This window comes from Paroedura picta, chromosome 1, assembly GCF_049243985.1.
Source record: "Paroedura picta isolate Pp20150507F chromosome 1, Ppicta_v3.0, whole genome shotgun sequence".
In the NCBI taxonomy this organism is placed as follows: Eukaryota; Metazoa; Chordata; class Lepidosauria; order Squamata; family Gekkonidae; genus Paroedura; species Paroedura picta.
Genome location: NC_135369.1, coordinates 96734998 through 96760504, shown reverse-complemented (window position 1 = coordinate 96760504; position 25507 = coordinate 96734998). Strand labels below are relative to the sequence as shown.

General features: G+C 43.7%; 1 long non-coding RNA gene across 1 annotated transcript in view; it reads right to left on the bottom strand.

Annotated features, from left to right (window-relative positions):
* Positions 1-4203: 4203 nt before the first annotated feature.
* LOC143840427 (uncharacterized) overlaps positions 4204-25507 on the bottom strand; it is a 42054-nt gene continuing 20750 nt past the window's right edge. Inside the window, exon 3 of the long non-coding RNA XR_013232189.1 lies at positions 4204-4238. This is a non-coding gene — a long non-coding RNA (uncharacterized LOC143840427). The remainder of the gene's footprint in view (positions 4239-25507) is intronic.

Genomic DNA, 25507 nt, shown 5'->3' with positions numbered 1-25507 from the left:
TGAAACCCAAAGGTATATACAATACTGGAATATGAGTGAATTAATGAACCTGAGATGCCAGGGATGGTGTTGTTAGGTCAGGTGATTTTATTGTCAGAGTGAATATGGTACCAGAGCTGGTATCTTCATTTACTGTAGGCCCTGATCCAAGAATCTGTGTCCATGTTAGGAAATGTATTATTGTGACCGCTTAAGGTTTGAAGGCAGTCTATGGGCAAGGTTTGCCTCCCAATACCTGTGATTCGTTGTAAGCCCACCAGAGTCTTTAATTAGGATGGGTGGGGTTGGCAGGGGCCCATATAGATGGTAAGGGTGTGGTCCTTAGCCTCGACCAAATGCCTGGTCAAAGAGAACTATTTTGCAGGCCCTTTTGAATCTTCCAGAGCATTCCATTGCTGACCTAAGAGTGGCTGTCCTCAAACAGAGAAGTGTCAAGGGAAGATTACAAAGTGAATTCATGCACAAATTCAGAACAATAGAACCTTCCCCCAAGGCTAAATAGAGCCACAACATTCTTGTCTCACTACAAAATTTGAGTCCAGTAGCACCTTTAAGACTATCAAAGTTATATTCAATGTATAAGCTTGGTCTCACTACATCCTTTTGTCTCACTACAGATGCTGATTTTCTGCCCCTAAGCTTTTCTTTCCTGCTCTGGTTAAGCTGATCATATTTTGAATTGCACCTTTGGATCCTGACTTTGCAACACCCCTCTCACCTTCTGACTGGGATGTAAATACTCAGGGATCTCCATGCCTACTTGTATCTGACATAAGAAACTGAGTCTTGAAAACTTCTACCATGAAAATCTTGTCAGTCGCTAAAGCTTTATCTCTTCTATATTGCAGACCAACATGGCTACCCTCCTTAAACTATCGTTCATGCTTTCCTTGTGATCAGAAGCACCAGGCTGCCAACATTATAAGAATTTGGCAGTCCTTGATATGATCAGCAAGGCACTTATGTTCTTAGATCTGTTATCAGACCAGTGTTATTATTATTGTTATATTTTTATATCGCCTCTCTCCCATAATGGGCTTAATTTACATGATTAAAAATACAAAGTTTATTTAAATTAAAATTCTAAAAAAATTAAAAGTTAACCACTGACTCACTGTTTAATGATAAACAACTATCTGCCCATACCCCCCAAAGAGCCCTACGCTCTGCCACCTCCAACTGGCTGATGATCTCTGGCCCCATAGAAGTATCTCAGACCTCAACCACGGCCAGAATTTTCTCTGTCCTGGCTCCCACCTGGTGGAATGAGGGCCTGTAAAAGGGAGGTCCTCCACCCGATATTTGGTTGAGGCTGACTGACCGAACAACATCTGCTGATCCCCCAGACATCCATCAGTGGCCCGCAACATTCTTGAGGCTGTGGACTGGTGGCGGCGGGCAGGGCGATCGCCTGGCCGTGCGTGTTGTGCATGCACGGCTGCGCATGCATGGCTGGGTTTGTGCATGCACGTTTGTGCCATGGGCGGCCGCAAAAGCGCATGCACGGCCCGGCCACGCTTGCACATTGGGCATGCGTGACCCTGCTTCCCTCTCCCCCCCCCACAAAAAGTAGCTTGCCGGGCCACAAGCGAATCGGCCGCTTTTGCCTGGGAAGTTTCTTACTGGGGGGGGCGGGGAGAGGGAGCCGCGGCCAGGTGCCAGGGCCTTTGCGGCCCGGCACCGGGCTACAGCCTGGTGGTTGGGGACCATCGCCGTACATGATCTGAACCTAAACTGGGTACCCTATGGGTTCATGTTAGAAGCTATAGAAGCTATTGTTGTAATATAGAATCATAGAGTTGGAAGGGACCATCTGCATCATCTAGTCCAACCCTCTGCACTATGCAGGACACTCACAACCCTATTGCTCATAGACTGTAACATAGAATCATAGAATCATAGAGTTGGAAGAGGCCATACTGACTTCCTTGGATCACCAAATTGTCCTCCAGCTGTCTGCTCCATTATCTTCCCCACAACAGAGGTCAGACTCACTGGTCTGTAGTTTCCTGGGTCATCCTTCTTCCCTTTTTTGAAGATCGGAATAACGTTTGCTCTCTTCCAAGAAATCCCCACTACATCCAGCGAATAGCTGCTCTCGTCTAGATAATGTGGACAAATTTTAATCTCTTCTGAGGTATAAATTCTGATGCCTGCCCATTAAAAAATATTACCTTTCTTGGCTGCTGACCAAGAGGTGGAAGCTCAGAGAGTTGAAACAGGTTTGGAATAAGCCTCATTGTCCATAGTGAAGGCACATATTTCTCCTGTCTCACTGCTGTTTCTGGTCAAACAGGTTTGTCAGCGAATACAGGAACCTACACCATGGGGCTTTCCGCACCGGGATCCTTGTAGCAAATTGTTTGCTGAACAAAAAATCGCCATTTAAAATAGTGCAATTCGTCATTATGAATACCTGACTTTGTAGTGGAATCCAGTTGCGTTTCTATCGTTTCCCACAAGCTTCCGGTCTCAGCAAAAATCGCTAGAAAGGAAGCGCTATTGCCGAGCTCGTCCCGCCCCTGGCCGTCAAGCAGCCAATGGGCAGCCGTTAGCATGCTCCCAAACAGCCCCTTTCCCTTTAAGAAAGGTTTTGTTTTTTTTTTAAACGCACCCATTGCAACGAATATGTGTTGATTCGTTGCAACGGAGAGACCCATCAGCTGGCAGGTGTGTTTGAGCTGTCGTTTCATCGTTGCCACGCTCCCCCCAAGTGAAAAAAAAATCCCCCCCCTCATGGGCCCGATTTTCGGCCGAAAACAGTGTAAAAAATAAAGGGAAAATACATCAGCAAACGGGCTTCTCTGTTGTTTGTGCTTAGTGACTAAACAGCTCTGGGGAGGGACTGAAGCCGGGGAAGCCTCTAAACAGGCTTGCTGGTGGGTTGAACTTCGCTCGCTCGGAGAAAAAAAATGGCGATCGCTTCGCCGGAAGATCAGAGGAGAGAGCCAGGGGGAGGGACTTTGTAGAAACCACAACAATGGTAACGCACAGAACTTTCCCGCTAGTGTTGCAGATTGGTTGCAGGAGTGTAGCGCTTTCCGGAGGGTGAATCCACTTTTGGGGATTTCCCTGAAAGTGCTACAAGGAAGCGCTTTTTGCGGATCGGTTTCAGGTGTGTGGCAGATTGTCAACGACGTTGTGCATAATGGCAAATCAGTAGCGTTTTCAGTTGGCAACCATTGTGCAATTTTGAAGGCGTGCGAAAAGCCCCCATGTGTTTGACAGAGATGAGAGAAACACAAACAGCAGCTGGTAAACTTTGTAGAATCTGTTGTCTTTCTCCAGCCCTAGACTGGGCAAGTGTGACTGGGGGATGATCATTCCCCCTCCCCCAGCCACATTTACTGTCTTTGCAGTCCTGACTTGTTTCACAACCAATGTTGGGTCTGACATTTGGGTCCCACTTTTCATTCATCTCCCTGGCCAGCCTTTCCTGACACTTCTGCCTACATAAAACCTGCTATACAGATGCATTATTTAAAGCTTTTCCTATCTCTGTGCTCTGGAGATAAAAGCACAGACTTTACTCAGAAAAAAATGATATTCAATTGCTTTAATAAACAAAAAAAAATATATAATGCTTGTCTATGGGCTGCTTATCCTTAGAGACAGTTTGCACGAGAATGACTTGAGATAATATTCCAATCCTCCTCTCCGCATTTGAAGATGGTAAAAACCACTGAGGCATATTATGTCCACACCTTACTGCGTGCAAGTGCCAGAGGGGTTGTGAAATGTTTCCAGAGCAACCAAGTGTCTTGCATAAAACTCTCTATCTCACTGTGGATAAAGGAGCTAAAAGTATTATGGAGCATTTCAAAGATTTGTGATATTTTCCTGCTTTCTGCTGTTGTCTGCTTGAAGAAGTCATTCATGCTTGACAGCAGTGGAAAAGTTTTGCTTTATTTTAGGGGGGGGGAGATACCCAAATACATTATGTGTATTAAAAGTGTATCCATTCTTTTAACTGTCTGTCTCAAACATTCACAGTAACAAAAAATTAAAATAATGTTATTTTAATAAATTCACTGCATATTTCCTTGTCTCAAACTGAGCTATAGAGGAAGAGTTCTTGAAAATTTTTATTAGCATCAAAAGGTTCACATATCCCTTTTCTTTCTTTCTTTCTTTCTTTCTTTCTTTCTTTCTTTCTTTCTTTCTTTCTTTCTTTCTTTCTTTCTTTCTTTCTTTCTTTCTTTCATTTACTGTATGTTTCAGAACTGGCTGGTATTGCTCTAGGAAACAAACCAATGGGGAAATGATGCAACAAAGGTTTAGAAGCATGAAAAAGTGCCTAGTCCCTACATTTACAGAAATGTGAGTCTCTTTCTCACATTTAAACAGGCAAACATTTGATACATTCTTGCTTAATCCAGAATCGCTTCACGTGCTATTGTTTTCCTTTTTACACAAGCAGTTCTGGGTATCCTTGGCAACACATTTTCTTGGATAGTTTAGCGATAAAGGAGGCCAAAAATGTGGTATTGTGGTCATGGAAGTTTCTCATAGTTGTAGCCATGCACACTGAGTTTGCATTCTAAGCTAATTTCTGAGGGCTATCATAAGAAGAGAGTACAAAAACGCTCACATGGACCTATTTTGCACGGCGGCAGCCATGCTGGGCTGCGGCCATTCCTTTGTGGCAGGGTAAAAAGCCCCACCATTCCCTGCATATGCACGGGGAAGGGGCTCCCCCGGCACAGGCTGGTTGCCCTGACACAATGGCCCCACACACACAATGCAGAGACGGAAGCGCCGGGAGTGCTCCGCAGCCACAACTGTGGTGGTGGGGGATTGGGGGCATGGGGCCCCCACTGCATGATGGTGGGTAGCTGCATGCTGCTCTCCCACCATCGTCGAGGTGAGGGGACACCCCTGTTAGCTCTGCGGAGCTGGCAGGGGCAAGAGGCATCCCTGCAGGGATGCTGTGGATTGGGGGAGGAGCCGGGTCCAAAAGCCTGGCTCCTCCAGTTATGCATTGGGGTAGCCTGACCTAACCCTCACCTGTGCCCGTGGTGGACCCAGGAACATGGAAGAATCCGTGTTTCTTTAACGCGGGTCTTTTGAGGGCCTGGGTCAGGCCAGGGCTGAGATGGCCGTGACGTCAAGCATAATCGGGGATCTTCCCCGAAGCCCTGTCATAGACTGTCACCGGCATCTCGGGCATTCCAGCTGTGCATAATTGGTCATGGAGAAAAATAATTCTAGGTGAACCTGCCTGCAATTATTAGCCAAGTGTTAATTTGTAGTGTTATTTGATATATTTGATATATAGAACTTATTAAATGATTTATCATAGAAATTAAAAAAATAAAACCTGAACAAGAATAAAATCAATTTCTATGCCACAAGAATGGTGCTATGAGAATTTTCTTCATGGGACCTGTGGGAGATCAGTTCTAATTTTGATAGCTCTTCAAGCCCCACTTACAGATAGGCAACTAAGGCTGCCAGGTCCACTGGTCCAGGTGGGAGTCCCCTTTATTCTGGTTACAGCTTTCCCTCTCCAGATTCCCCCCAAACTGGAAGAATGCCACATTTTAACATGATATGGCTACCATTACCCAGAAATGATGTTGAAAAATTGAGGCTGTCTCTGATTTTTTGTCATTGTAATTTTGGGGTCATGTTCTGATTTTTGGGCAACACACATTCTACCATAGGGTTTTTGAACAAAAATCAGAATGTTGTTCTTGACATTTCCAGCATGCCAATAACACTTCTAGGTAACATCAGCTTATTGCATTATTCCCCAAATATGCCCCTATTCCTCCACCAGCAATGCTGATGGACCTGGCAACCCTAGGCACCCTATATACTGCTTGTTTTGACCTCCATGAAAGTGTGCTCTGCTAGCACTAAGTCATGGGCTCTCTTGGAAGCCACTGTATCACCATGGAAAAGACTTCCAGATAAACTAAGAAAACCTGCATATGTTTTTGAAGATTTTATGCCATTTTTCTCCCTCAAAGGGACCAAAGAGGCTTACAGAAAATGCCAAAATATGATGACTGAGAAAACATCACCTGCAACCATTGTTACCAGATTCAAACAGTCTTCTAAATCAGTGGTCCCCAACCTTTTTATCACCGGGGACCACTTAACAATTTTACTGAGGCCCGGTGGGGGGGGGGAGTAGTTTACTCCTCTACTCTCAACCACTGCCCTAACGGTCTCTGACTCTGGTCACTATGGTAATGTTTAAACATCCCTTCAAAATAAGATAGAGACACGCCACAACAATGAACATAAGGAACATTTTATTTTCATGGAAATTTTAACTCATGACAATGGCAAATCAATGGGAACCCTGAGCTTGTTTCTCTGCAATGAGATAGTCCCATCTGGGAGTGATGTGAGACAATGACACCCGAAGTGTGTTGTAAAGGGCCGGGGGGGGGGGGAGAAGGAGTCCTTCGCGGCCCACCTCCAATTAGTTGATGGACCACATGTGGTCCGTAGCCCACAGGTTGGTTATCGCTATTCTAAATAACAAAATAGCAAGATTTTCTTGGCTAGTTTCCAGAATTAGGAAACATTGGTTCACTAATGTATAGCCACTCTAAGCATACCGATAGGTTTGTAGCACTATTTATGCTTTTAGGTTAGTAGTTTTTTGGTGTGTTTCTTAATCCTGTATTTAGTTTGTATATTTTAATTGTCTTACTGCTATTATGTCCCATTTTATTCTTGTAATTTATTGGTCTATGACTGTGAAATAAATATTCATTGATAATGACTACAAGATACACTATTCTGATTCCTGAACACTTCCCTATATCCCAGTCTGGCTGGGAAACACCAAAGTTGACAGATGGGGATCAGAAGCAAACTCCCAGCTAGAGCTTTGTTCTTTTAGGTTCTGCTCCCACCCTGGGAAACCTTGTTGCATCCAAGCAAACTTTCTTTCAAGAATTAGAAGAGGGAGATCACCTGTGGGTGGACTTCTTAGGCAGATTGCAAGTGGATGGGCAGGAAGGGCTGTGTCAGTGCTTGGATCTTGTGGCCCTTTCTTGCATGGCCAGGGAAATGCTGATCACCAACTTGAGGTCAGGAGCTGAATTTTCTCCAAGCCAGACTGCTCAAGGGATCCTGTTTTGTTTTGTTTTTTGGTGAGGGGGGGTATCATCTGAGCATGGAATTGGGGTCATTGTGGGTGGGCAGGTAGTTGTGAGCATCCTGCATTGTGCAGAGGGTTGGACTAGATGACCCTGGAGGTACCTCCCAACTCCATGATTCTATAATTCTGCTCCTGCAATCAAGAAAAAAAATCTCTGGCAGCTGAGCTGGAGATCAGAAGCCATGCCTTTGCTCTCCATTTTAGCTGTGTCCTAGTTGTGCTGGGACCCATGGATTTTTTTCAGGGGGGGGTTCTGGCTGCTGATTTACCTGTCTGCCAGCAAAACTCACAGCATCCCAAGAAGGCTGTAAAGCTTGAAGAAGAAGAGTTGGTTTTTATACCCTGCTGTTCACTATCTGAAGGAGTCTCAAGGTGGCTTACAATTGCCTTCAGATTCTCATCTCTACACCCCATGTGGGGAGATGAGAAACGCATTGTAATGTTCTCCCTGTCCAAGCTTCTCACTTTATTCCTGCAAGGCCTGCACACAACAAGTAGTTTCTTGTTCATGCTTGTTTCCTTGATCACTCCTGGTGATCATCAAGGAACCAAAGCATATTTTAATTTCATTTAAATTTAAACCATTTTAGCAGATCCTTGTCTGTTGGCAGTATTGACTGAACAAACTACATGCTATATGCTTGTTTGCTTTTGTTTTCCAATTTGCAAAACATATCCCTCTTTCCACTATCTTAGGTGACTCAGTGTCACCTAATTTGGCTTATGTAAAATAGCCACCCACGGCACCCCCAAATCTCTTAGAACATGCTATGCGATAACCTCAGAAATTGTATTTTATCTTTTAATCTTTTGATAGGATAAGAGATAAGGAATGCTATTTATGTATTTCCATTTCCATTTCTCATTTCATTGACATATTCATGTACATTTGGTATCATTGTGATATTTTTATGTTTACTCATTTCACGAATGATTAGATTCATTTTAAATAAAAATGTTTAAACATAAAAATGAATAATATTTGGCTGGGACACAAGATTTGTGCTCAATACCAGGAAATAAATAAAGTTCTGACATCTCTTCAGGAAGAGGGATATAATGTATAGGACTAAAAATACAGCAACCCCTCCTCACACACACACACTTTTTAGAAGCAATTAAGACATAGGCATTGCCCTTCTGATTCACTGGTTCCTCATAAAGATTTGATATGGCACTACCTACCAGTATTTTAAATTTCTTCATAATGGAAAATACGCCTACTGCTTTGTTGAGTTATGTAGAAAGAATAATTGTGGCTGTCCCAGCTACTACAGCAGGATTTCAGTTGAACCTTGCTCTATTGAATACGTAATGTACTGGTTAATCCATCCCCGAGCATATAATTAGAACAGCAAGGCCTGTTTGAGTAATATTGCCCATCTAATATGTGCCCTACTTTACTAAGATTACGTAAACACTGGCTTTTACTAAAGGGTCTTTTTATACAAAGATTTTCAGGTTGGATAAACATGAGAACATGAAATCAGAATTCTGACTTCATGTCTTCCAAAGGACATTCTGAATCATTTTCTCATTAATGAGAAAGATCTATCAACTTCAGCCAGACTCATTATCAAGCAATTTTGTAGTGTAGTTTACATAACCCAGTTTTCTGGGAAATGGCCAATTTTTAAGTAGTAATTTACAAATCATAAGATTTGATTATTATTGTTGTGCTTAGTCTTCAAATATTAGGATTTCAAGCTATCTGCTATAGAAACTGGCCTGGGGATTAGAACTTTTCTGTATTCTTCAGTTGTGCATGCAGTGATTGGAGGATGGAATTAGTAACCTCCAAGTGGGACCTAGATTTCTTCCAAAATTATATCTTTGGATCAGTTCCCTGGGAAAATGGTAGCAGGGAAAATTCAGCAGGTAGACTCTATGGTACACCATAGACTCGAGGTGAAACCTCTCCCCAAATTCCCCCCTCGACTCCCCTCCTCAGATTTTCCCTGAATAAAGCTGACATCCCTAAGACCTAGGAGGATATTTCCGAGTACTTTAATGGGTGGTCATACTTGGCACTAGCTAGCAGTTAGGGCTTCCCAGATGCAAACTAAACCCGCCCTGGATCCAAAATCAAAATCCAAAACTGGTTTATCACTCAACATGATACTTACTCTAAAATATTTCCATTGTTTAAACCTGAAGTGGAACTAAATCCATAACCTCAAGAAGTAGTAACTGACTGTATCAAAACAAGTGATTCACTAATCAGAAGCTCAGAAAGATACTTCAGCCTTAACAAGGAAGGGAAAGGAAACTCCATGAGAAGGCTGAGAGGGAGCATGATTTCTCAAAGTATTTGAAAGGCTGTCATTTGCAGGAGGGCAGAGAGTGGTTCCTGTTGGCAGCAGAGGATAGGACCCATAGTAATGGGTTCCAACTATATGTGGATGGTACCAGCAAGATATTGGGGGGGGGGATTTCACGTCAGAGTACTTCAGCAGTGAAATTATCGCTTACTTTTCAATTAGCAATGTCTGGTTAGTTCAGAGCATGATTTCGTGTGTGCAGATTATTAGAAGTAATCGGCAGACAATGGCAAATAGTGGCTGGGATAAGCAGATATTTATTTATGTATTCATTAATTTAATTTAATTTATTTCTATACCATCCTCCCATGAGGCTCAGGGCAGTTTACACAAAACATGGAGGATATACATTGAAACATGATAACAATAATAAATAAGAAGCAGAACCATAACAGTGGGTTCCAAGTTGAACAGCGGGATTATAACAATTTATATTCTGCAAAATTTAAACTCTGCAAAGCATCCTCAGTCATGCAGCTTTCTGACCTGCCTGGCTGACAATTTCATTTATCAAACGGTAGATGAACCCACAAGAGGTTCAGCCATACTGGACTTAATACTGACCAACAGGCAAGAGTTGGTGGATGAGGTGAAGGAGGTGGGGACCTAGGGGGAAGTGACCATGTCCTCATAGAATTCCTTTTGAGATGGGGAGCCAAGGAAGCTTGTAGCCTGGATTTTCAGATAGTTAAGTGGATAGGGAATTGGTTAGAGAACTGCACTCAAAGAGTCGTTGTCAATGGTGTTTCATCAGACTGGAGGGAGGTGAGTAGCGGGGTACCTCAGGGCTCAGTGCTCGGCCCGGTACTTTTTAACATATTTATTAATGATCTAGATGAGGGGGTGGAGGGACTACTCATCAAGTTTGCAGATGACACCAAATTGGGAGGACTGGCAAATACACCAGAAGATAGAGACAGAGTCCAACGAGATCTGAACACAATGGAAAAATGGGCAAATGAGAACAAGATGCAATTTAATAAAGATAAGTGTAAAGTTCTGCATCTGGGTCAGAAAAATGAAAAGCATGCCTACTGGATGGGAGATACGCTTCTAGGTAACACTGTGTGTGAACGAGACTTTGGGGTACTTGTGGATTGTAAACTAAACATGAGCAGGCAGTGTGATGCAGCGGTAAAAAAGGCAAATGCCATTTGGGGCTGTATCAACAGGGGCATAAGATCAAAATCACAAGATGTCATAGTCCCATTGTATATGGCACTGGTCAGACCACACCTGGAGTACTGCGTGCAGTTCTGGAGGCCTCACTTCAAGAAGGATGTAGATAAAATTGAAAGGGTACAGAGGAGAGCGACGAGGATGATCTGGGGCAAAGGGACCAAGCCCTATGAAGATAGGTTGAGGGACTTGGGAATGTTCAGTCTGGAGAAAAGGAGACTGAGAGGGGACATGATAGCCCTCTTTAAGTATTGAAAGGTTGTCACTTGGAGGAGGGCAGGATGCTGTTCCCATTGGCTGCAGAGGAAAGGACACGCAGTAATGGAAAAAGTTTTTCACAGTCAGAGTAGTTCAGCAGTGGAATAGGCTGCCTAAGGAGGTGGTGAGCTCCCCCTCACTGGCAGTCTTCAAGCAAAGGTTGGATACACACTTTTCTTGGATGCTTTAGGATGCTTTGGGCTGATCCTGCATTGAGCAGGGGGTTGGACTAGATGGCCTGCATGGCCCCTTCCAATTCTATGATTCTATGATTCTATTCTTTTTCCATAACATTCAGACTCTTTTTCCAAGATGACACAAACCGTATCTATGACATTTTGGACTTGCTGCACTGCTAATAATCTGAAGGTGGGGTATCATTAGATGCAAAGGGGGCTTACAGACTGCAGTCAGTGTATGCAGTTCTAGCTCTGGCATTATACAGTGCTTTCAGAGAGTGTTATGTGATTACTATAATGAACACATGAAGCTGTCTGATACCAAATTAGACCCTTGGTTTACCAAAGTCAGTCATCCAAGTAATCAATGCTCAGACTGGTAGGGGTTTTGGGATGACTTCTTTCAAGTCATCTACAATCTGATCCTTTAGCTAAAGATGCCAGGGGATCTGTGAACACACCTTAGGATGCTAGTGCAACTGTTCTATTATGAGCAAATTCCCACTCCCAGAGGCCTATCACATAATCATGGCTTTATATTCTGCACAACAACAATAATCTAGTCTTTTAGATTTAAGAAGCTCAAAGTTTTAACAAGGAACTGTAAAAGAGTTTCACATTCATTCTCTTCACTTTGGTTGGCAACATACCTTTATGTTAATGCATGCAATTCCCCTTTCACGTTCCCTTTACTGATTCCAGTTCAGTCGAGAAAGCAATACCCCGATGGAGTATGAATTTGCTGCTGCTCTCAAAGTACGCCTTGAACTCAGTTTCTTAGTTCAAAGAGCAGCATCCTACCATCACCAAGCGGTGGCACTTTTAAATGGCCAGATATAATTGGGTTCAGTGGAGTTCAAAGCTGCTCTCCAGCTCTCCACATATCAAAGCCCATTGATTCTACAGCAGCAGAAGTGCATTGAAATGCAGGCAGAGTGAGATAAGAAAGTTATGAGCAGAGCAACTTTGAATCAGACGTGTTTAGGTTCCTGGATACTGTATACCTCCAGTTTTGGTGTGGTTCTTTCTTTGGAGAAAGAGTTAGCCCCTCTCCTAATTGCTGGGGGAAATACACATCCCAGTCCCTAAGGTTCTGTGGATATTTCATAGCTGATACTTTAGATACACATTTACATTTTTTTAAATGTCAAGGCTTTCTCTGGAGATTGTTCATTCATTCTATTTATTTTCTTGGGCATGATTTTATAAACCTTCCCTAAAGAGTTTGCAGCTATTAACTTTGCCGAACAGTCGCTCAAGTGAGAGTTAAAGGCAAATGGTCTAACAGAAAGTAATGGGCTGAAGCACGTTCAGGGTATTCATCTGCTCCCAGTCTCATTTTAATAATTCTTCCCCAAGCATTGAATGAGAAAAAAGAAACAGAAGCATTGGTGGATTGTATGGCTGTGAGGATCTTTAGCAATCTTAGGCTGTTTTGAAATGGATTCAGTCACCATATTCTTCTAGAACAAAGAGGATAGCAAGAAACAGGAACTCGGTTTTTCTGAATTAGTTCACATAAAATATCACTTCCTGTTGAATGTTATCATTTGGGTGGGATAAAAAGCTTTTTATCCAATAACAGAAAGGATTGAAGACCTACCAGCTAGCCCAAATTCTGAAATCAGATGTTATGAATGTAACTTTGAATCAACCATTTACATTATGGGTCCGTTCATTCTTCTCATGAAATGGGGTGGCAGGAAGCAGAGATCACTCATACTTAGCATAATATAGCAGAAACCTAAAATCTCAGTCCGTATGAGTGGAGACAAGGCAAACCATGCATGCACATATCATGAACAGGCTACTAGGGATGCTAAAAGGGGAGCTAGGGCACATGGTTCCCAGTATACAAGCTACTTTGGAGCTGGAGGGAACCAGGCAGTTCACCTGCCTTCTTTAGGAGCATGATAAGGTTTATAACACTGGGAGGGAAAATCTCAGGAGATGTGAAATTTGTGTGGGGAAGACAAAGTTTGGGAAGGTTCCTCAGACCAATTATACACAGGGCAGGTAATCCACGGTGTCGGCAGCAGGGCAGCCCTGATTGCACATGATGCTGCCACCGTCCCAGCCATGGCCTGGCACAGCGCCCTCGAAGGCCTGTGGTAAGGGAACGCAGAATCTTCTGTGTTCCCTGGGATGCCACATGTACCAGTGGGGGCCAGGTTGGGCCAGTGCCATGTATAATCGGCAGAGGGACACCTGCAGGGACACCACGCGCCCCTGTCTGCTCTATGGAGCCGCAGAGTTAGCTAGGGAGTCCCCCACCCCCACCTTGGTGGGAAATCAGCATGCTGCTCCCCACCATCATGTGGTGGGGGCTCCATGCCCCCCACTGCTGCTGCCACCCTGTCATTTTGTATGTGCGCACTACACCAGGGAAGTCCACATATACTGGGGGAATTCCCTCCCCCATGCTTACAGAGGAGGAGGAGGAGGAGAAGGAGGAGGAGGAGGAAGAGGAAGCGGAAGAGGAAAGAGTTGGTTCTTAGATGCTGCTTTTCTCAAAGCGGTTTACAGTTGCCTTCCCTTTTCTCTCCCCACAACAAACACCATGTGAGATGGGTGAGGCTGAGAGAGTGCTGATATCACTGCCCGGTCAGAACAGTTTTATCAGTGCTGTGAGGAGCCCAAGGTCACCCAGCTGGCTGCAAGTGGAGAAGTGCAGAATCGAACCTGGCATGCCAGATTAGAAGTCCGCACTCTTAACCACTACACCAAACTGGCTCTCTGGGACATGCTGCCCTGGGGCATGCTGCAATGCCCGGCAGCAGACTGGTGTGGCTGCTGCTGTGCATAATGGGTCTCAGTGAGGTCTAATACCATTGATTCTGCCCTTCAAATAAGCCAAATTGTAGTTTGGGCATTAAGCATTAAGAAACAGGCACAAATCTAACCATTGAGGCTCCTGTTTGGTTCCAGTTTGCTATAGCTACCTTGAGGATAAGCCCGAGATCTAGAATAACCAAGGAACAGAGCCAAAGTGCAAGGTTATGCAGACAGAGTATTGCTTGGTGGTCAATGGGAGTTACATGGGACAAAGTAACCTTCCTGCAATCTTGGTCTTAGTCCTAGTTAGGACTGGCTCAAGTTAGTAAACCTCTTGTGCCTTCCTCCCATTCTCTGCACACACACACGCACACACACATTGAAAGCTACAGTGAAAGCACATTTTCTGTGTAGCCCAACTTGGATGGATCTGGAGCAGCAACTACGCAGGAGTCACATATCTCTTCCATACTGCTGCTGCCCCTGCACAGCCAAAATCAGGCTGTGTTGGTAACATCTTTTGGGCCCAAGGTGGCAACGATATGCAAGGAAGCCTGTGCCCAACCTCTTTCCACAAGTGAATTTTGGGTCTCTGGAGTGGTACCAGCTCTGGTTGTGAGACAATAAAGCTTGTTTCAAACTTCAGAAGACAACAGTCATGCAGCACACACCCAACATACACCCAAAATGAACCTCAGTCATGTTTTTCTCTGTAAGTGAATGATTGCCATCCATTCCAGTTGAGAAAAATAAAGGGCAGCATTTGGATACAATATTGAAAAAGCACTGAGAACAAATTTCAGGATTAGAAGTGACTAGTGTATTATCCCCCTTCTACTACTGAAGCCTAATAGCATGCTTTTACCTGTCTGAGGATCAATATCAACAGGACCATGATATAATTTACCCTTTGTCTAGTAACCATAATCTTTGCGTGTTGTGATTAAAATACTGATGACCTCTAGTGGTCTTGGCACATAAAACACTATGTTGCTTTTACTTTTACCTTTCAGGGTCACTCTTGTCTGTAAAGAAATGCAAGCTAGAAACAGCAAGGTGTCCCAACACTCAATAAGTGAGGCATATCCTGTACATTTGGCACTTTTATTCTTCAGAAATTTTTCATGCATCCAAGTGTGACCATACAATCCTTCTAACCAAATTTCTCAGTTTGAATCACAAGAATTTGGAAAGCTTTCTTAAACACTGTATGCATTCTGCCCCAGAACTCAAACTCAAAATGAAGACAGCAAAGAACAACAAACTTTTATTCAGTGTAGTTTTTTATTTATTAAGTTATTTATTTTTGAGATGTTTATACCACACCCTCATGAACGGTCACCTTAGGGTGGTTCACAACACTCACAAATATACATCCTTTCAGTAGTCAATAAAGATTGAAACAGTGATTAAAATTCTACTATCTATTTACTGTCTAAAGTTGTTGGCCTCATGGGTCAAGAAAAAAAGAAGGGGGGAGAGTAGGAGGGGATAGAGGGAGGACTGGGTAGATGTTCGGTGATTTTTTCTACTGGCCTCAACCATATGCTTGGTGGAAGATCTCCATCTTGCAGGCCCTGCAGAACTCTGAGTTCTGACAGGGCCCTGATCTCTCCTGAGAGCTCATTCCACTAAGCAGGAGCCATGGCCAAAAAGGTCAAAAAAGGCCCTGGCCCTGTTTCTAGTCAAGGCCAGGCAGACTTCCTTGGGGCCAGGGATTTTCAGACCATTGGCATTTACTGATTGTTGACCTCTCTGAGGGTCGTATACAGATAGGTTGTCCCTCAGATATGCAAGGACCAGTCTGCGTATGGCCTTAAAGGTTAAAACCAGAACCGTGAACTGGAACCTAATTCGAAAGGGACCTAGTGCAGCTGTCGGAGAACCAGGCATGCATGGTATTTGAGTGAGGCTTGCAGTTTGATGGCAGAATCTCTGGGGTAAAGGATACCTACTCCAAGGACACTAGTATAGGAAGGAGGAATCTCCCTATGGAGATGGATGGATATACATCCATTTCAGAATGTACTTGCATCCTTCATTACAGTAAAATTAAATGCCTACTTTAGAATTGTTATGGCATGTGAAACAAATGGAAAATGACTGAAATGCTCTTTTACCTAACAGATACTGCTGGATCTTACTAATTGTAAACTTTGTTCATTTTTAAAACTTGTTTAGATACCACCTACTTTAACATGTTTTCAAATTTAGTGAGTACTAAATGGGGCTGCTGACCTTGAAAAAGAAGGTCCTTAACAACAGAATTAAATAAAACAGCACACAATAATATTTGAATGTCCGTGCGGGACGGGCGTAGCTGGAGAGAAAAACCCCATAGTGCGCCCAGGATATCAAGGGAGTTCCGGGGAATGGGGAAACGGGGGAAGACAACCCTCCGGGAGTAGCCCAGACCCAGAAAGAGCAGGTAGTAAGGAGGAACAAACCAGACAGGTCCCACGAGATGCAGCTACCGTACCACTAGAAACGAGCTGGGCCCATGTGAGAAGGGAAAGACAAGCCGGAGGAAAAGTAGCCAGAAGAAGCTCCAAAGCCCTCCCGGACTTGAAGAGACAGATAGAGGGGAAGTTAGAAAGGCTAATAAGGAGAGAGAGGTAAAGGAAGACCAGAGGATACTTACCAGGGACGAAGGGCCATTCTGGAGAGCTGTAGGAAGGCTTGGGGGGGGGCAGACTCAGGACCAGAATGTGATGGAACCTAGAAGACAGTAAAATTAACTTACCTGAATTCTCAGCAGAAGGGAGAAGACTGCTAGAGGGGGCAGAAAGGGTGAACACAGCTAAGGGGAAGACACACAACAGAGCTTAGAGCCAGGTAGGGCGAGGCCAGAACGGAGTGAGTGTGACTAAATAAGGGGGTGGAGTCGGCATGGGGAAATATAAGGAGGGGGAAAGGAATGGGAGTTGGCTGGTGTAGGTTGGAGGTAACACTTGGGTGTAGGGACGGATGCTGAATAAACTGTTGCTGTGGAGAGCTGTGTGAGCTGCGTATCTTTGCCAAAAGCAATGTAGGAAGGTTCACATCACAGCGGAGGAAGCTGAGGGTGGGACCCAAGAGCGCCTCACATTGAATAACATTTAGGATTTTTTAGACTTATTTCATTGGCTTTTATCAGTTATCAGTTAAGCCAGCCAATCAGTTTGTAGTCCACTGTGAAAATAGTGACAGTTTCCACATATCAATCAGTCAATCAATCCAGGCAACCAATCCTCTTTATCCATGTTTTAAAGGTCCCATGATTCCTACTAATTTTTTTAAATCATAGTTCTCCATTTAAATGCCTATGCATCTAATCATAAATGCATAGTGCTATCTGAATGCTATCCCTTATGGAATCACGAGTCTTGATACTTTTAAAAATTAATCTCAATCCTGGTTTGGAGGGGGGGAAATTTAGAGAGGCATGCTTTGTGTTACAACTTTGGGGGAAAAATTATTTGTGGCATTGCCTGCATGCTTGTCTGCCTATTTGTTGCTCCAGGATGTTAGCCATTTTTAAAAAGACATTCCCATCCCCAGGAACAAGGAAGAGGGAGGCAGGTGTGAGGGTGGGACGAGGCAGGCACCTTTAGTGCTTTTGAGTCTCCAATACCTTTCTTCTTCTGGTTGCTAGTGCTAAATAGGTTGGGGAATCCACTTTATGCAATTCCTCAACTAGTGCTTTAAATTGGAGGATGTAGCCAGCTGGTTACTGCTAGATGTTGGCAACATCATACGAAGGGGCCAGACTATAATGACTATATAAGGTAAGCATTTTACTACATTTAATGGGTGTGACAATCCCCTGGATTTACCACCCTAACCCATGCATCCCATTGGTGAGCAAGCACTAAGCAACCAGGGATAAGACCGTATGGAGGGGGAAATAGTGATAGTCTTGGTAGCGCCCTCACACCTGCCCTCCCCTCCCCATTTCCTGTTCCAAGTAAATTTTTTAAATGGCGCAGTCGATTTTGCAGCGCAAAGAGAAGAAGAGTTGGTTCATATATGTCACTTTTCTCTATCCAAAGGAGTCTCAAAGCAGTTTACAATCTCCTTCCCTTTCCTCTCCCCACAACGGACACCCTGTGAGGTAGGTGAGGCTGAGAGAGCTCTGATATCACTGCTCGGTCAGAACAGTTTTATCAGTGTTGTGGCGAGCCCAAGGTCACCCAGCTGCCTGCATGTGGGGGAGGAGCAGGGAATCAAACCCTGCTCACCAGATTCGAAGTCCGCACTCCTAACCACTACACCAAGCTGGCAACCGCGAACCTACATTGTCAAAGGTGAAATAAAATCTTCTTTAAAATGTCCACATCTTTCTGAGATCAGGCAGGTAAAATACAACCCCTTTTCTGTTTTCTGGAGGTGGGGAATGCGCTGGGAAAGGGGTGGCTGGGTGATTGGGCTGCCTTCTCCCGATCATACAGGGCTCTGAGCACTTTGCTTTAAACCAATCATTTACTTTTTGGACTTCAGTCCAGCCTTCTTCCAACTGGTGCAGGCAAATATAGCCCCATTTCTTTTTTATAGGGGAGGGGGGTGATCAGGCTACCTTCTCCAGATCATACAGGGGTCTGAGCAACTTGTTTTAAAGCCAACAATTTACACAAAATTACTTTTTGGGCTCCAGGTACCATGTTCTGCATCCCAGAAATCCACCCAGACAGAAATAAACTTTAAAAGGACACAAATTCCAAAAAGGGGGGGGAATGCTGTATCATTCTGGCGTTTCTCCATAGCAACACTGCATCTGTGTTGTGGCATTACCACATAGCAAGGCAGAAGTACCTTTAAAAAAAATTAATTTCAGGGCCGGGGGTGAGAAAGTTTCAGTCCACAAGAGAACTGCTGTGGTGTAAATTGTGGCTTGCTGTGATTAACAAGCCAAGAAGTAGATGGAGAAGTTCAACTTGTTTTCTCTTGGAGCCTCGTCAGGAGGCAAAAAGCTGCAATGGGGCAGAGGGAAAATGTGGGAGTGGTCTCCCCATGAGGAGGGCTGCAAATGGAAGATTTAAAATCCTGCGTTTGCAAGCAGGAAGCCACTAGTGCAGAAATGGTAAGTGATATTCCACTGAAAAGAAGTTGATGTAGTTAAGTACTTATAAAAGCATAGGCATTGACTCTCAATTAAAGTATCTTCCATGGGGTACAATAAACTTGCAAGACAACTGTTTTGATCAATACATAGGGTTTTTTTTAAGCTGGTCCTTAAATTCCTAGTTATACAGTTTGAATTCTGAATACTGTCAATGCAAAATTCATAGCTCTCCTTTCTAGACCTTTTAGGCATCATGTGCCACAGTCGCAGCACTGGAAACAAAGGAGCCAAAAATGCTAATGGAGCAAACAGACTGTAATTGCTTCTATGTGTGGGTTATATCCTGAAAACAAATTGTTTTGTAATGTGGAAGTCAGACAGGGTTTAATGAGGAGAAATACAATTGGTGTGAAATTCTGCAGCAGGCTTCTGGTTTGGTCTCAAGCCAAGTCAATGGCAAGCGTATCGAAATGGAAATTTTCATTAAAGGCTGTCCAGTTAGACCGCATTGATGGTGTTTTTTTCCCTTCAAATCTCTTGATAGCCTGAACCTGAAATACAGCATATAGGCAATGGATTCATTCCAGCCATTAACACCTCTGGCACACAACATTCTTACATGTGTTATATCAACTATAATCCAGAAGCACTTTGAAGTTACTCTCTTGCAAGCTCTCCATTATATACAGACACTGATGGTACAAGTAATCCATCTTTTAGTTTCTTCTGTTTGTATTTCACACTTTCAAAAATGCTTTGATGGCTGTGAACTTTTGCATGTTGTTTCTAACAGTCAGTGTCCCAGAGATTCTTCTATCAATGTTTTGTCAATGAATAACGCTCTCATAATTGATTATGCAACGTAGCATTCAAACCACCAAAGTGAAGGCTTGTAGCAGCAGTTCTATTGTGAACAATAGCACAATAACAATACCAATTATTGGTATTTTCCAGCTATTCTATCAGCCAGACATACATTGGGACTGAATTTCAGCAATTCAAAATGGCTGCTCTCCAGTAATCCTGAAAATGTTCAAGATTTTTTGGAAGGACAGGATAGTCAAATTTAAAAGGCATTTAAAGGAATTGCAGTCTCTTTAAATGCCTTGTGGCTGAATCCACCACTTGCAGAAGGCATTTAAAAAGACAGCAAGCCCTTTAAATTCCTTCAGAGTTCACTTGGCAGGCACTTTTGGACAGTTCGGTTTACACTGGGCTACCCAGAAGAGCCCCAATTGAGCCTGTGGGCTCAGATATCAGAAACTAAGCAGAGTCAATGTGCAAGCACACAATGGCATATCACCTCCAAACATTTCTTGCCTTGAAAAGCCTACAGAGTCACCATAATTCAGTTGCAACTTGATGGCAAAAAAAAGAAAGGGAGGCAATACAAATTATCTGCCCCAGGCTAGGCTAGGCCCACCACTGGGTCCATGAAGTATGCATGAGGCATCACTGTTTTCCTTCTTGAAGGTACTTGACAGAATACATGGTAGCTATTTAGAGGTCAGTTCCTTGAGGTGTATGTGATCTGTTGCAGTGAGTGAAATGGCCTTTAGTCAGCTAAGAGGATTAAGAAATAGAAAATAGAATACCCTGCTTTTCACTACCCAAAGGAGTCCCAAGGTGGCTTTCAAAGACTTTTCTCTTCCTTTCCTCACAACAGATACCCTGTGAGGTAAGTGGGGCTCAGAAAGCTCTGAGAGAACTGCTCTGTGAGACCAGTCTTAAGAGAACTGTGACTGGCCCAAGGGCACTCAGTTCACTCCATGTGGAGGAGTGGGGAATCAAACCTGGTTCTCCAGATTAGAGTCTGCCACTTTAACCACTGCAACAAGCTGGCTCTCAGTAGGCCTTCCATACAGCTAACTAGAAAAGGGTTTTTCATTCATTACAGCTACGGTGTCCACCTGGCCTCATGACAGACCCCTTTCCCCAATGAAACAATGTAAATACTAGCAATCATTTTCAGTTATCAATAAATTAATTGCAGTTCTGTAATCTGGCCCATAGAATAAATTGTTTGCTTTGCATAGTGCTTTAGAATTGCCTGTTATGGAGTAGGTTTCATACAAATAATTTGGGGCAGGCAAGGGAAAAAACCAAGAAATGTCTTGAAATAAGGAGACCAGGTCAAGACTGGGGTCATATAAGTGATTTTCCATGAGAAGGGTTTCTTCTGAAGACCAGCAAGTATTTCCATTAGAAACAACAAAGAGAGAGCTGTAACCTGTTAAGTCTTGGGAAAGGTGACCAATGCCCACCAAGATCTGTGGAATAGATGGAGGCAGAGAGAGAAAAGCCTTATGCAAAGCTACAGGAGTGTGGATGAGGATAATTCTGTAAATGCAAATGAGGAGTGCAGCAGGTGACTGGCCCTGCAGGATCAGTGGTCATGAACACAGTCAAAGACTGTGGCATGGTCACTTGGAATGGTCATGGCCACGTGGAAGCAATATAGTTCTGAAGCCCCTTTATTTGCATGCAGCATTGGGAAGCAAGAAGTGTTCATCTTTGGCTTAAAGACAGAGAATGCTAGTGCGCTGGGAGCTTGGGCCTTTTCAGGGGGGAGGCCCAGGAGACAAGCTGTCAAAACACAAGCCTCTTGCTCAAGCTACAAAGCTTAGAAAGTACACGCAGTAAAATAAGCAAATAAATAAAACAGGATGCAATTTTAAAAAAGGTTTGGCTTAGCCTAACCAAAGGTAGCTGTTTGTCCATCCCCCCTCCCCCCAAATCTAGGATATCTAGCTATTTTGACAAGGTGGTGCATATAAACAAGGAACACAGATTTCAGGCAAAACTTTGAAGATGCCGTCATTAATTCAATTTAGCAAACAGACACAAAAGCAGATTTACACAGTTGTTATTTTTATGTTCTACTATTTATTTTGTCTCCTTTTTCTTTAGGATTGTACCTGGAACTCTCTAAAGTAATTTTCACTGACAGCTGCAATATTAGTGGTGCAGAGCAGAAACAATCAACTGCCTAGTATCCTTCTATTTTCTGCACCTCTTTTTAATCATGTCAAATTTCCTTCCCTTCATAATTCCCTATGATTCCCCCAGGAGATGAGTTAAGATTTAATTGTCAGATTTGCATAGTAACTCAGCAAATAAACTCTTCAGTTTCTTGCAGACCCATAAGGCTCAATTTTGGTTATAAATCACTTATTTCTGCATCACAACCATGCTGGCATTTCAGACTCAAAAGGGAAATAAGGAAAAGGATTCCAGTGATCTCCTTCACTACACAATGCCTGGTGTCAGAGAATGGAAACCTGTAGATGTGTTATTACAGGCCTTCAGGTAGATGTGCCATTGGGAGTTCCATCACTGGAATTCCAAAGCAGCTTTTCTTTATGGATAGTAGCTCTGCAGGGCACTGATTCAGCTCTGGACTGTTGGGTGGGGTTAACCCTTTTCTTTCATACTGTAACATGAATGTGCCCATAGAGTTGCTATTTGCCCTGTTGGTAAAAACATGCAGGCACTCAGATGTTGCCTGTGTGCCCCAGTGGGCACATTTCCTGTTATAATATGTATGTATGTGCTGTCAAGCTGCAAGTGACCTATGGTGACCTCAGCAAGGGGATTTCAAGGCAAGTGAGAAGCAGAGGTGGCTAGCCATTGCCTTCTCCCATCCAAGTACTGATCCTGTTTAGCATTCAAGATCTGACAAGATCAGTTTACTCCATACCATTACACATCCCCTCATGTCACAGCATGGCAAAGATAAGGTCAAGGGGAGCAAAAGGTGCAAGGGGGGGATGAAAAGAGAAAGCATCAAGATATCCTTCCCCTGCACTAAGGTACTGAAATGGTATTTATTTACAAAGAGAAAAGCTATTGAGATTCAAGAATCTCTGTGTTTTTCTAAGTCTGAGAAAGCAGCACAATTATCCATGAGTGAACAGTGGCATCATCTATATAAAATACAGAATGCTATGACAGAATAGAAACAAATTAATTTTTAATATGGCCTTATCGGAAATTGTTATTTTAGGATGTTGCAAAGGAAAGGTGTTATTACATTATCTTATAAGTGGTAATAGCCCAATGTTATGACTTGGCTTGCCCAAGAATTGGCTTGCCCAAGAAGCCAGCTGCACCCTGATTGGCCCTGCCCCTACAGCTCCCGCACTCCCTCACCAAGCCTTCACCCCTTGCCTCACAGACGTGCCTGGCGTCTGTGACTCCACTGCTTCAATTCCAAGGCCCCAGGTAAGAGGCTGCAGGGGGAAGGCCTGGAAAGCAAAGGTCCGGAAAGCACAGGGTATGCTTTCCAGGCCCCTGGGAAACCATCTGGCCGGGGGGAGGGGGGAAATGCTTCCCAAAGGCCTTGAAAGCACACCGGGCCCTTGCAGAGGGAAGCCATCTGGCGGGGGGGGAGAGCGCTTCCCAAAGGCCTGGAAAGCACACCCGGGGCCTCACAGAGGCAGCGGGTGTGCTTTCCAGGCCCCCGGGAAGCCATCCAGCTGGGGGGGGGGATGCTTTCCAAAGGCCTGGAAAGCACACCTGGTGTCTCCTAGAGCCATCTGGGAAGCCATCTGGCTGTGGGGGGGAGCTGAGGCAGTGCTTTCCAAAGACCTGGAAAGCACACCCGCAGCCATTCTTATGAATGGGCTTTGAAGCTAGTAACTTTATAAAACACAACACTGTGGGGCTAAAAAAGTTCTGGACGACAATTCAAACCATTCAGCTTGAGAAATGGTTTCTCAGGGAAAAAATCAGAGGTCAATGTAGCTCTTCAGAAAACCTAACGAATGTTACCATTTTGCCCCTTTAGACAGCAGAACAGTTTGGCCATATATTTAAACTGCCTGTAAACTGACTGGCACAGAATAAATATGCACTTTATGGGAACCTCTTGTGTTACTGTGGACTTATTTTAGAGGGGCTAAGCTAAGAGAATACAGGGGGCAATAGTTAATTCTGGGTTTTCAGAACAAAGAAATATGCTTTCAGATATAAAACCTCTGTGCTGTACTTAGGCTCCCCACAAATCAGGAGTAACCTCATCAGAGTATAAACATAGTAATGGGATTGAATGGTAATCAGAGGTTTTTCTTCCAGGGAAATTCTTTCTATACCTTTAAGAAAATCTGTGCCATTGTGGACCAATAAAAATAGATATCCACTAGAACCAGCTTAGTGCTTAAAATAGAAGCAGGCAATGGTAACCCACTTCTGAATGCCTCTTGCCTTAAAAATGCAAAGGGTTGTTATGCCAGCTGCAACTTGACAGCACTTTCCACCACCACCAGAATTTGGAATGTATGATCTGGGCAAACAAATCAGAACACTGCAGTGACAGATCCCTGAGACCTGACATTATTTATGGCCAGCAGAAAAACCTCGCATATTGTGACAGTTGGATCATAGTCTAGAGGGAGTATTGATAACATAATAATAAGCTTGCAAAACAATGTATGAGTCCAGTGGCACCTTTGAAACCAACAAAGTTTTATTCAAGGGATAAACTCTTGTGTGCATGCCCACTTCGTTAGATACAATGAAGGGGGAGTTACCAGTCCATATATATCCTTAGACTGAGGATGAAAAGTAAATTGAGCAAAATGAGCTTGTGCTAGTTATGACATTAAAATACATGAATAAAAATGTACTAATTATTGCAGTACTTCTGCATAATTTCTTATTAATAAACTTTACTGTTTTATACTCTTCTCTGAAAAAAAATATAAACCACTCTTCTAAAGTAAGTGCAACAATATTTCTGACTTTAAATTCCTTGGACACTGGAGTTGAATCTGAATATTTATGCAGCTTTATATCCAATTAGGTAGTGGCAACCTTTGTGGGTGCAACATCCCTTTAGGGCTGCTTTGTAAAAATCACATTGTTTTTGTTTCTACTATCCAGCTACAGTTTGCCATCCCAGACTTTAAGTTTCAGAGTTTACATTTTAAGTTCATTTTAAAATTCAACCTAGCTATTTATTTCCATGTTTTTGTACCCATAGTAATAAGAAGTGTAGCTTTCTTTGAAGCCTTCATACTAGGTACATTCTTAACATTTGGTTATCTTATATTTGAGATACAGCCTCCTGGGTGGAGACTGTCCAGGGCCTGACCCCAGAGACCAACCAGAAGGCACTCAGCTTGCTGGCCAGCCCAACTCAGGCCCACCCCCCACAAACTCAGTGATGCCACTTACCTTCATATTGCTGTTGGACGTCACCGGGGATGGAGGTGGGCTTCTGGGAGCCTCCCAGGGACAGCAGGCAGAGGCACCTATCTGACCCAGGCCAGCCAAGCATCACACCATGTACTTTACTCCTGTAAGCAGCTTATGTCCATTTATAAATATAGGTATGATCTGCTTGGATCCCCTCAGTGGCCAGTGGAAAGTGTTTATATTGGCCCATTATGCACAGCGGCAGCTCCTTCATGCTGCCGCCATGCCATTGTGGTGGGGCAGGATGCCGTTCCCCCTGTATGCATGCGGGTGGGGTGTACGGGGCTGCCCCGGCATAGCACATGCACACGAGCTTTGCGCTGGGGCCAGAAAACCCAGGATGCTGCCAGGCAGGGTAAGTGACAGCAACCGGGGGGGGGGGGGGTGCAAAGATGCAGAGAATGAACCAATCAGCCAGCTTGGGGTAATAGTT